The following is a 12,196-nucleotide window of genomic DNA, read 5'->3' as shown; positions in this document are numbered from 1 at the left end:
ACTAACCCTTTGTAGCATCCCTCTTTCCTCCCCACATTTCCCTACGAGAATGCAAGGTCACCCACATTTTACAGGCTTCCATCTCTGAAGACAACATTTGGGCTTCTGAGCAAGATCCCTCTGCTCAGAGGCCTGGGACCAAGCTGTGTCCAGTAGCAGGGGCAGCTTCTCGCCATCACCGGATCCTACTTCACGTCTTTGGTCTCACCTGAGAGCATCGGGGCTGAGCCTGCTCCCCACAGTGGGGTGCAACCTCAAGGGCTTTCCCTCTTCATCCCACAGCATTTGTTTTCATGCACACCAGGGCTCTCACCGACTTAACTCATCCGGGCAATAAGCAGACACTGTGAACCTGTGAGCTGTTGGGACTTGACCTACTCCATCTTTCTGTGCCTTGGTTTCCTTCTGTGATATCTAAGGACTCAGGGAGTCGTGTAGTCTGCCCGTAACTGGAGGGACAATTGGTGGTGATGTCACCCAAACTAGCATCAGTTCAGTGGGACAGAAAGAAGTGAAGAGAGAGTGAGAATAATCTTAGAGGGGTAGCATGAGGATTGCCCACTTTGGCACATTAGGGAACTGAGGACCTTGAGGGTGGAGAGTACACAGGCAGCCTTGCCTCATCTCAAGGTGGGGGAGAGAGGAGACAGCTCACACGATGCTCAGAGAACCCAGTTCGAGAACATCATAAAACCACTTGGGGAGGGAAACGAGACTTTATGAACGTGATTTCGTGGGCTCGTGGGCATGGCTTACTGGGTAAAGTGCGTACTATGCATATGAGGACCCGAGTTCATATCTGAAATGCTCATGTAAAATGCTGTGCACAGTGGCACTCAAGGGCCTATAATCCCAGGGTTAGGGACATGGAGATAGAAGGATACACTCATTTCTCAGGAAAAGCAGGGCCTCTCTTGTGTTTAGCCCCGGGAAATTTCTCCTGTGCAATTGGGTACAGCAGTGATGCTCTGTTGAGTCCTCTAACATTAGCAGACACTAGGAAAAGATAACACTTGGTGCAGTCAAGACTGCAGTGAAATGCCAGCAAGATGGTTCTGTGAGTAAGTAAATAAACACACTTGCCATCAGCCTGATGACCTTCAGCTCCCATCCCCAGACCCACGCAGTGAAAGGAGCAAGTTGCCCTCTGGCCTTCACATGTGTGCTAAGGCATGTATATAAGTGTATACATGTATATATGAGCATGTATATGCTCATGTGCATACACACTAAACAAGCATAATAAAATATTTTTCAAACTATAGTACAACTCAGCATCTTCAGATTGTCAGGGATCCTATTAGTACAAATGTTCCTCCGAAGCAGGTTTTTTTTTTTTCCTCTGAAGCAGTTTTACAATATATGTCAGGAGCCACAAAATACTCAAACTTTCTGATCTATTAATTCTAAGAAAGCCTCCTAAAGTAATGTGTGGGTCTTTTAATAAGAGAAAAATGAGAAACGTCATGAATGCCCCATAGCAGGGAGCTGGCTAAGTATATGCTATCTATACATTCAATAGTATTCATATTGCCATAAAGGATGGTCCCCAAACCTCTTACTGCGTCATATCAAAGCTGCTTTGATGTGGTACCAGGCAGACTCACACGTTAAATTCTAGCTATAATTTTTGCTTGTAAAGACACAAGAATGAGCAGATTATGTGGAGAACCAAACTGAATTCTCTGGGGCGCTTGGGCTGTGGTTAGGACAAAAACAGTTTCCGTGATCCCTGCTGTCTTACACTGTTTATACAGAAAGAAAAGAATTTTCTTATTGGAAGTAGTCCTGATTGACAAAGTTGAGGATAATCTCACAAGATGCATTCCAAATCGACCAGAATGTCACAGCCCAGGGTTTTCTCTCTCTTTAAAATGTAAACCACTCTCTGCTCCCTGTAAATCATCTCCAGTAATAAAGGAAATCAGCGTTTGGTTTGGTTGCTAAGCCTCATTATCACTTGATTGAGGAGACTGGCTGGGTTCTGAAGCCCTGTTCTATTTGTGCCCATGGTATCCCACACAGCATCCACAGAGCAGACCGGCAAACCTTTGGCTGGGAAACAGGGCCACGGGTTTGTCTACAGACAAGCCGCAGGCCACAGGGACATGGGGACAGGCTTCCCAGTCATTGGTTCTCCCTCCACGAGTCAATATGAGTTACAGTCCAAGTCCTTGTCATTCTTTGCCTGTTCACGACACAAGCTTGGGAATTCACTGACCAGTTTGACCTAAGATTCCCTCCTTTGCGAGTCGCTTGACCTTCCCCCCGGGAATATCTTGCATATTGGGATGGCGCCTTCATCATCTTTGTGAGCCCTTGTTACCTGCGCATTTTCCCAAGACAGCATGGAGTCCTCACTGTCCCCCAGTGATTCTTCCCTGTGGACCAGCTGCGTCTCAACGCCCCTTCCGTCTCTGCTCCAGCCATGTGATCTCTCACCTGAACCACAGACACATCCTCCCAACAGGATGCCCTTCACCAGTCCAGCCTCCTCCACAGGAGCCATCTAAACGGCAAATGTGACCCATTCCGTCACTGGAAATGCTAGGTACCTTCTTCGCCGTGTCCATTCCTTCCAACCCTCATGCCCCTCCCCCAGGTTTCAAACTGATATCCTCCTTTTCTTTGTCATTACAGACAGACAGCTATAAACATATGCACAAATATCTAGACAGACAGAGATATAAACACATGCACAAATATATCGATATTACCTGCTGAATTCGTCTTTGGTTTTTGTATGTATATGGTTTGTATTGGATGACCAATGGGGGTTCGTTCATGCCCGGGAAAGGCTAGTCCTCCCTCAGCAGTCATTAGCCTGCAGTTCCTGTAGGGGTGGGACCCGTGACTCTCCCCTCCTGACGGTCATTGCTCAGGTGCTGTTTATGCAGTCATTTTAGGAGAGGTGGCCTCACAGAAGGCTTCCTGCCATTCTGGCTCTAATAATCTTTCCACCCCACACATTTTATCTTATAGTTACTTCTCTCCTCTCTGCGACCAAAATGCATGACAAGAAACAATGTAAGTAGGGTAGGGTTTATTTGGCTTCTAGTTTGAGGGGATACAGTACATCATGGAGAGAAAGGTATGGCAGAAGCTGGAAGCTAGTCTATGGCTCCAGTGCTCAGGAAGAGAGGGAACCGGAAGTGGGGTCAGGCAACAAAATTTCAAGAGTTTCCCTTAGTGACCCACTTCCTCCAGTGAGGCTCCATCTCCCGAAGGCTCCACAGTCCTCTCCAAACAGAGCTAAATGTAAGGCCCAAATGTTCAAACACAACATCTTCCCTCCTTTAGGCTGCTCCAGTCGCAATGAAAAAGTGATGGCTACACCTCCTCATGAAGTGCTGGGTGCCCTACCCGCTCCCTGCTGAACGGAGTGGCACACCAGACCTAAACAACGGGGCGTGGTCCTAAACAACGGGGCGTGGTCCTAAACAATAGGGCGTGGTCCTAAACAACGGGGCGTGGTCCTAAACAACGGGGCGTGATCCTAAACAACGGGGCGTGGTCCTAAACAACGGGGCGTGGTCCTAAACAACGGGGCGTGGTGGCGCAGGGTCCTCAGGAGCCTGGGTCCCCTGTTAGCCACTCTGCACACACCGTCTCCGCAGGCAGCACAAGGCCCGCACTGGGCTGTCCCCCCCATACAGACGAACAAACTGAAACTCCGGGGGCTGAGCCATCCTCACAAGTCCATCAGCTCACAAGACGCAGACCTCAGACCTGGGCACTCTGGATTCAACACTAGCACAACAATCCTCCTTCCTCACGAACGCAAACACCCCTGGCTGGCACGTCTTCCTTTGACACCACCTTTCGCCTCTTTCTGTTGCTTCCTCTCATTCCCCTGGTTATGTCTGAGGAATGAATAATTTCTTGTCCCTACCCCCTCTCCAGTAAAGACTTCTCCTCTGCTCGGCTCACTCTGACCCTCTGCTGTGAATGAGATCCATCTTTCCCCACCCTAAGAGGTTACAGAGTGGGAAAAAGCCAAGGGGATGGTGATGCCAGTGGACTGCCTAATAACTCAGAACCCATTCACATGCAGAAAAGTGGAAATCTGATGATTAAATGCTTCTGTTTAATAAAAATACAGAAGTCATTAACAGAATCAACAGAAGTCATTCTGGTGGAGAAGTGGCTTAGTCTCTCTCTCTCTCTCTCTCTCTCTCTCTCTCTCTCTCTCTGTCATACACACACACACACACACACACACACACACACACACACACACCCTTGCTCTCCAGGGGAGCCCTCTGACATTCCTCCAGAGCTATTGACTCAGCAGAAGCTCTTTCACAAGAAGCTCCAATTCCACTCTCTAAATTTCCTCATGTGAACCCCAGTTGTGTCTACTTTAGACTGTTCAGAGTGGCATTCTCCAGGGCATCTCAGGTTGCCTTCACCATGCACTCTGCCTGTGGCCTTCTTGAGTGTCACACTACTGTGTCGTGCCTCCTCAGAACAGATACCACTCCCCTGTGAGTTCTTCCCAGTTCTCTGATGGGGAGAGAGTCTTCTCTCTCCAAGCCCCAAGTGTGTCTGTCTCCACCTTCCTTCCATTTCAACTAGATCAAGATTCTGTCCACATCTGCCCATCTCCATCTGCCTAGGACCACACCTGCAATTCTCCCTCACTGCCCTGCTTCCAGCCACACTCCACCATGACCACTTTCCCATGGTGCCCCTGGACAAAGTCCAGTCCTACCAGGTTCTTCCAGATGGGTCCTGCCTTCCTCCCAGCTCACCTCTGCTGACCCTGCACTCTGGCCATGGGGAACTGATTCCAAGTTTCACAGAGTCACTGATCTCTCACTCTGGATTTTTCCATAGTTGCTCTCATGGTCCAGCACTTCCTCCGTGCCTTTTGTCTGGCTTGATATTCATGTACCCTTCAAATCTCAGCTTTGACCTTATTTCCTCTCAGAAATCCTCCTAAGCCACTTAATTGGTGACTACAATTACATGATTCCTTTTAAACTGGCCAATTAAAATGTGTTTATGTTGTGTAATGTGGTGGTGGTTCGAATAAGAATGACCCCCATAGGCTCATATATTTGAATGCTTACTCTCCAGGTAGAGGCACTCTTTGAAAGGATTAGAAGGATAAGAAGGTGTGGCCTTGTTGGAGGAAGTGTGTCACTGGCTGTAGGGACCAGGCAGCAGCAGGGAGACCAGCCAGCAGGGTGCTGCAGCTGACCATTGGCGATGATGAGACCCAGAAACTGGAAGCATAAATGAGTGATTCTTCTTTCATCAGCCATTAAAGATGTTCCTGGTGTGTTAAGAGGGGACTGTAATATCTTTGTGATAATGATGTCTTATGTTCACTGTTGATATTTTATTATTTTTGATAATTTCTCAGATGTAAAGCTGCTTAATTAACAATGAAAATAAGCCAATGTGCATAAGGTTAACTCAAAATACTATCTTTGTGTGTGTGTATGTGTGTGTATGTGTATATGTGGTGTATATGGATATGTGTGTGTGATGTATGCAAACATGTGTATGTGTGTATGTGTGGTGTATGTGGATATGTGTATGTGATATGTGCCTACACGTGTGTGACTTGTGTGTATGTGTGTGTGATCATGTGTGTGGCATGTACACATGTATGTGGATGTGTATGAAGACAGAAGGAGAATGTCTAACGTCCTGCTCAATCTCTCCTTGCCTTGTTTCTATGAGACAGGGTCTCTCTGATTTCTAGAGCTGGGCTGGTGGCCCGCAAGCTAGCATCCTGTCGCCGTCACCCTCGTCCCCTGCCCTGTGTCCAGCCGTGCCAGGGGTTATAGGAGTGCCGGGGATCTGAACTCAGGTCCTTGTGTTTGCACCCCAGTCCCTCTGGATGCTGTCTCCGAGGTGCAGCAGGGCATTTACACATCGCTAAAGTGGGTTCAAGTCAAAGACTGGCAAGAGTATTCTGCTCCTTCACGAGCATCAAGTCTCATCTGTAGAAGGGCTGCCATTTACCCATGGACTGGAGCTTAGCTGAGCAAAGGGCAGAGTGGGGACCAGGGGTCACCGTGGGCACCTGGACTTGTCTCCTCGAACTTCATCAGACTGAAGTAGGGCAAGGATGCGGGACAAGAGAGCGCACAGGGACCAGCTTCTGAGGGTCTGGGACTGGAGGGAAGAGGAGAGGTGACCAGATGGAACGCTCCACTCTGGGTCCCCTCCCTCTAGCACTGTCCACTGCCCACCAAATCAGCCCTCCTGCTTCCATCCTTTTCTGGGTCACCAGAGGATCCCCATTCAGTCTAGCGGTCAAGCTTATGAAGGGTACACGTCGCTTTCCCGAGCAATACATGGGTGTGATGGGAGTATTGGTGTTTAGTAGCTTAATCTTCTCCTCCTCAAGCTTAAGCAAGCAAACAACAAAGAAAGTCTTTCCAGGAAGTAAGAGGGGCGAGTTTGTTCAGAGTGGGGTGTGGGGGATGGGAGGAGGCAGGCTGTAATGCATCCCATCTTGCCTGGCCCAGTGCAGTTCAAGACTTTTCCCACTCTGAGCAAAGAAAGGCAGTTGCAGATGGTAGCTCCTCCCTGCAGCCGCAACACAGTCCTGTGGGAAGGAGGTCTGGCTTTCTCTTTCTCTCTTTCTCTCCTTTCCTTTCTTTCTTTCTTTCTTCTTTCTTTAAATGTTTCTTATGGGCTGCAAATTACAAATGAGTCTCTCTCCTTTCACCAAATCATCGACTGCCCTGAATCTGAAAGCACAGCACAATTTCATTGGGAGGATCCAAGAGCGCAGGGTCGGTTCAGCCCCACGAGGGCTGTTCAGCTTTTAATTTCTGCAGCAAGACTCAGCAAACAGTAAAACACTTTTGTGGGGCTGTGAAGGGTGAGCTTCGCCGTTTGATAAATGAGCAGACGGGCAGGCAGGCCCTCTTCCTTCGTTTGTGTGGATTCAATGAAGCCTGCCTAAAGAACACCACATGCTGTTCTAGCTACTGATCTAACATTCCGCAACACCCCAGCCTTCCAAACTCCCTTTAATTACTCATGAATCCCACCCTACTCTCTTTCAGCTAGGGCAGACAGAGCTGGGGGCTTGAGGGACAGGGACAGGGGTGGGAGGCGGGGCCTTTCAGGAGAACTATGCTCTCTGGAGCTGCTGAAATGATTTTAGGTGGTAGTGAGTGGCTCATGTACGTGGCTCAGCCTTGAGGAGACCCAGCATGCAGGGCACCATGCATAATTTTGTGGGTGGAATTTTTACAAAACAAAAGTTGTAGGTATGCATTCCTGAAATGACATGACCACACAGTGGCCCTGTGGTAAGGTGGGGAAAGAGTGAGGACATGAAGGAACAGACACCTACGAGCATTACTGAACACCACACACTATTGGGGGCATCTTCCTCTTGGTATTGAAAGTGACCCTAAAACATCTCCCAGCTGAGACCTGGGCTCGCAGCCTCTTGCCAGTGGAAGAGACTTGAACAGGATCCCACTGATCGTCTTTGACCTTTACTCTCGCTAACTCTTGGCACCAGGGAGCCAGCAAGATGCTCATCGCTTGTTCACAAATCCTCAGATACATCCTCTTGTGCAGTGCCTCACGAGATACCTCCAGAGCCATGCAGCCAAGGCCCTCAGTTCCTCTCCTCTACAGACAGGCTTCACCTTGGGCCCTCATCATATGCCCTCCATCGCCTTGGTCTCCAAACTTAGCCACCAGGCTTTTTACTGTTTCCACAGATCCAGATCACCCTCAGTGGGCAAAAATTTGCCACCAGCAAATGATCTAAAAGAAATTCCAGGGTGATAGAGCAAGTATGAATCTTCCCACACATGAGAGGAGACAGGATCCTGGGTAAGTAATGAGTCAAGGATCCTGAAAGCTGTTTTGAAGGAGAACTGTGGGTCCCAGGTCAGAGGTCATCTGGGTGTGGGAACATAAAGGCTGGTCAAACAGAGGTTGACATTTAATGCCACAACACACTGTGTTTTATAAGTCTCCATTGTGGAAATTTTTAAACAAGAGCAAGAGATGATTCAGGACAGAAGTTGGTTAAGGATCTGATCCCACCAATTCAAATCTGGAAGTAAAGAGGGGTAGTCACCCTTTTTTTCTGACAATAAGCTCAGCCCCCCCCCTTTCTGAGGAGAAAAATTGAAGCCTAGTAGTGGGTGTGGATAAAGACTTTGAAACATCCGACCTCTGTGCGTCCTTCTCCAAGTGTTTGTGAGAGCAATTTTGCATGGGGCATAGGGACCCCATCTATATGCACACACACACACACACACACACATACACACATGAATACACACACACACATACACACACACATACATACACACACACATACATACACACACATACATACACACACACATACATACACACACGCATACATACACACACACACATACACACACATACACACACACACCACACGCACACACACACACATACACACACACATACACACACATACATACACACACATACATACACACACGCACACACACACATACATACACACACACACACATACATATAAAGTATTACATACACATATTTCCTGGATGTCACCCATTTACACATGAGATTTGAAGTTCGACTTCTGTAGAAACTTCTCCCAGAGAAGTTTCTACATGAAATTCATATGGACTGCAGGGAGACAGAAATAGACTCTACCTTCTTTCCAAGAACCCCCGCAGTGTGTTGTCCATAAGTTGTGTCAGCCTCATAGTCTTGAGTGGTCATATGACCCACCTGAGAGTTGACAGGTGGCCCCATTGTGGTGACTCAGCTTCCTGTGTTCTGACTTGAAGGTACTGCAAAAGCGGCATGCATTTGGGAGAAGCCAGGCTTTGCATTTGCATTTTGAACTGTGATCTTTTCCAGGTCAGAGACAACGTGGGATGATGATCTCTTGTGATGCTGAACAGTGTCAGGGAGTGTCAGCTATAGTTGGCCATGTGACCATGGAGCAAATAACTAGACTTCGATGGCGTGTGATGCTGCCAGCACTAGGGTTTGAGGTCTTCAATAGATCACGTGAGATATCCAACAACTTCTTAGAAAGGATGCTTTGCTGGGGTGAGTTTGCCTGACTGTAGGGTACATTAGTGCCCTAAGCATGGCTTAGGCGAGGCTTGGCTGTGCTGTTCAACAGGTTCAGGGGCCTGAGCACATCTTTAACTGATGATGTTTTCAGCTTCCAATAGATGTATCGCCACAGAGCCCCACTTCAGGTCAAAGGGCATCATCATACCCTACAGTTCTCCGGGCCCTGGTTCCAGGTCATAACTGAGACACAAGTATCTGGGATAGCCTTACAGAGAGAAAAGTCGCTAGTTCCTGCTCCTCTCTCTTTCTAACCAATAACTTCAGGTAAAAGCAAAACTTGTTTTTTTTTGGTTTTTTTTTTTTTTTTTTTTTTTTTGGTTTTTTTTTTCGAGACAGGGTTTCTCTGTGTAGCTTTGCGCCTTTTCCTGGAACTCACTTGGTAGCCCAGGCTGGCCTCAAACTCACAGAGATCTGCCTGGCTCTGCCTCCCGAGTGCTGGGATTAAAGGTGTGCGCCACCACTGCCCGGCGCAAAACTTGTTTTTAATCCACCTTCCAGAAAACATTTTGTTCAGCAATACATTAAATTATATATCTGCCTATGTAGGCTCATACATCGGGAAATCAGTGATGGCAAAGCGATGATACCGAGCAGGCGGGAGGAAGGAGGGTTGTTACGAGGTGCTCACGGGTGAGGTGTCATGATGTCATTCAAAGGTGGCTTGATTAGTTGCAAATGTAGACTGTAAATTGCAGGCAAGCACTAAAATCGATTTTTTAAAAATCATAACTGATATGCCAAATAAGGAGCTAAGGTAGAGCCATATAAAATGTCCAATTAAAATAAAAAGGATAACCTGCCTGCGGCACAAGCTTGAGGAGCTGAGTTCAGATCCCCAGTATGGCTAAGCATATGGCTAAGTCCAGTGCGACGGAGGAGACAGTGGATCCCTGAAGGCTGCTGGGCAGCCAGTTTAGACAAGCAGTGTGCTCTGTAAGACAACCTGTCCCAAAAGATGAAGTTCAGAGCAGCAGAGGAAGACATGGCCCCACACACATCACATGTCCATGTGTACACACCCAAACATGACCATAAGACACATGCACACTCACACGGCACTTCTCAAGAGGCTGAGAAAGTAGGATTACCACAAATCCAAGGCCAGCCAGGCCTACACAGTAAATCTGAGGCCAAACTGGCTAAATGATTAGATACTAATTAAAACTGCTAGTTAAAAACAATGAATTAGGGCAGGGAGGGGGAAATGTCTTGGTGGTGAAAGTACTGGCTGGGCAAGCATGTACTTGCACGCAGAGGACCTGAGTTCAGATCCCCAGCACCCGCGGAAAAGCTGGGTGTGTGGGGCTGGGGCGGTGACTTGGTGGTTGAGAGTGTTTGCTACTCCTGCAGCATGTGGCTCCCAGCCCACAACCACCTGTGACTCCAGATCCACGGGATTCAACACCTCCTCCCGGCCTCTTTGGGTACCCACATGCACGTATGTGCACACATAAATTAAATGCAAGTTTGAGGCTAGCCTGGGACACAGAGCCAGACTTTGTCTCTAAATAAGTAAATACACATATAAGTAAATAAATAAACCCAAGTGTAAACAGTGGGAAAGAGTAAAATATAAAAATAGCATAGGAATGAGGACAACAAACAGAAAGCTAACAGATGTGGTGCCATTGTTCAACAGTGTCAGTCACCACTGGGAGGAGCATTACCAGGGCAACCACACCACTTCAGGGGGGAACTGCAGGTGCTGGATGGTGGCACACACTGGACAGTGCACACACTGGATGGTGCACACACTGTACATGTGGCACACACTGGATGGTGCACACACTGGATGGTGGCACACACTGGATGGTGGCACACACTGGACAGACACACACTGGATGGTGGAACACAATGGATGGTGGCACACACTGGATAGTGGCACACACTGGATGGTGGCACACACTGGACAGTGCACACACTGGACAGACACACACTGGATGGTGGCACACATTGGATAGTGGCACACACTGGATGGTGGCACACACTGGACGGTACACACACTGGACAGACACACACTGGATGGTGGCACACACTGGACGGTACACACACTAGACAGACACACACTGGATGGTGGCACACATTGGACGGTGCACACACTGGATGGTGCACACACAGGATGGTGGCACACACTGGACATGTGGCACACACTGGACGGGCACACACTGGATGGTGCACACACTGATGGGCACACACTGGATGGTGGCACACACTGGACGGTACACACACTGGACAGTGCGCACACTGGATGGTGCACACACTGCTTGGTGCACACACTGAACACGTGGCACACACTGGATGGTGCACACACTGGATGGACACACACTGGACAGGCACACACTGGATAGTGCACACGTTGGACACGTGGCACACATTGGACGATACACACACTGGACGGTGCACACACTGGATGGTGCACACACTGGATGGTGCACACACTGGACGGTGCACACACTGGATGGTGCACACACTGGATGGTGCACACACTGGATGGTGCACACACTGGATGGTGCACACACTGATGGGCACACACTGGATGGTGCACACACTGGACGGTGCACACACTGGACGGGCACACACTCAATGATCCACACACTGGATGATGCACACACTTGGAGTTTAAGCCCTCGGGAAGCTAAGGCAGCAGATCAGCAATCGAGGCCAATGTGAGCTACACAGAGAGCCTGGCCTGCGCAGAAAGATCCTAGCGAGACACTGAGAGACAGAAAAGACGGAATGTCAGGGAGAGATTGTTTGGCTGTTGAAGTAAATAAAGAAACAAGATCCGGCTATATATTGCTTACAAAAAACAGCTTTAAATACAAAGATGCTTAAAGATGAAAACGAAATGGAGGAGGAATGTCAAATGACGCGCATCGAAAGAAGTATGAGGAACTGCATTAACTTCAGATAAGAGACCTGAGCCAAGGAACGCTGTCAAGGGTAGCAGGGTGGGTGACGCACTGACCAAGGGGTCAATTCCCTAAGAAGGTGTGGCAGTTCTTAACGTGTTTGTTCACAAAAACAGAATATCAGCCCTGGACCAGAAGGCCTAGCTAAGGTGAGAAAATAAAATAAAAGATAGATCAGGAAGAATGAATAGAATGGTCTT

The 12,196-nt window shown here is 48.3% G+C and overlaps 1 protein-coding gene across 3 annotated transcripts in view; it reads right to left on the bottom strand.

The window, feature by feature from the left end:
* The window catches only part of Rfx4 (regulatory factor X4), a 150,134-nt gene that overhangs the window by 77,800 nt on the left and 60,138 nt on the right, over nt 1-12,196 (bottom strand). The gene's annotated exons all lie outside the window — the stretch shown is intronic.

Source organism: Peromyscus leucopus, chromosome 18 (assembly GCF_004664715.2).
Source record: "Peromyscus leucopus breed LL Stock chromosome 18, UCI_PerLeu_2.1, whole genome shotgun sequence".
NCBI lineage: Eukaryota > Metazoa > Chordata > Mammalia > Rodentia > Cricetidae > Peromyscus > Peromyscus leucopus.
Note: the sequence above shows the minus strand (reverse complement) of the source record. Positions and strands in the feature narration are given on the sequence as shown.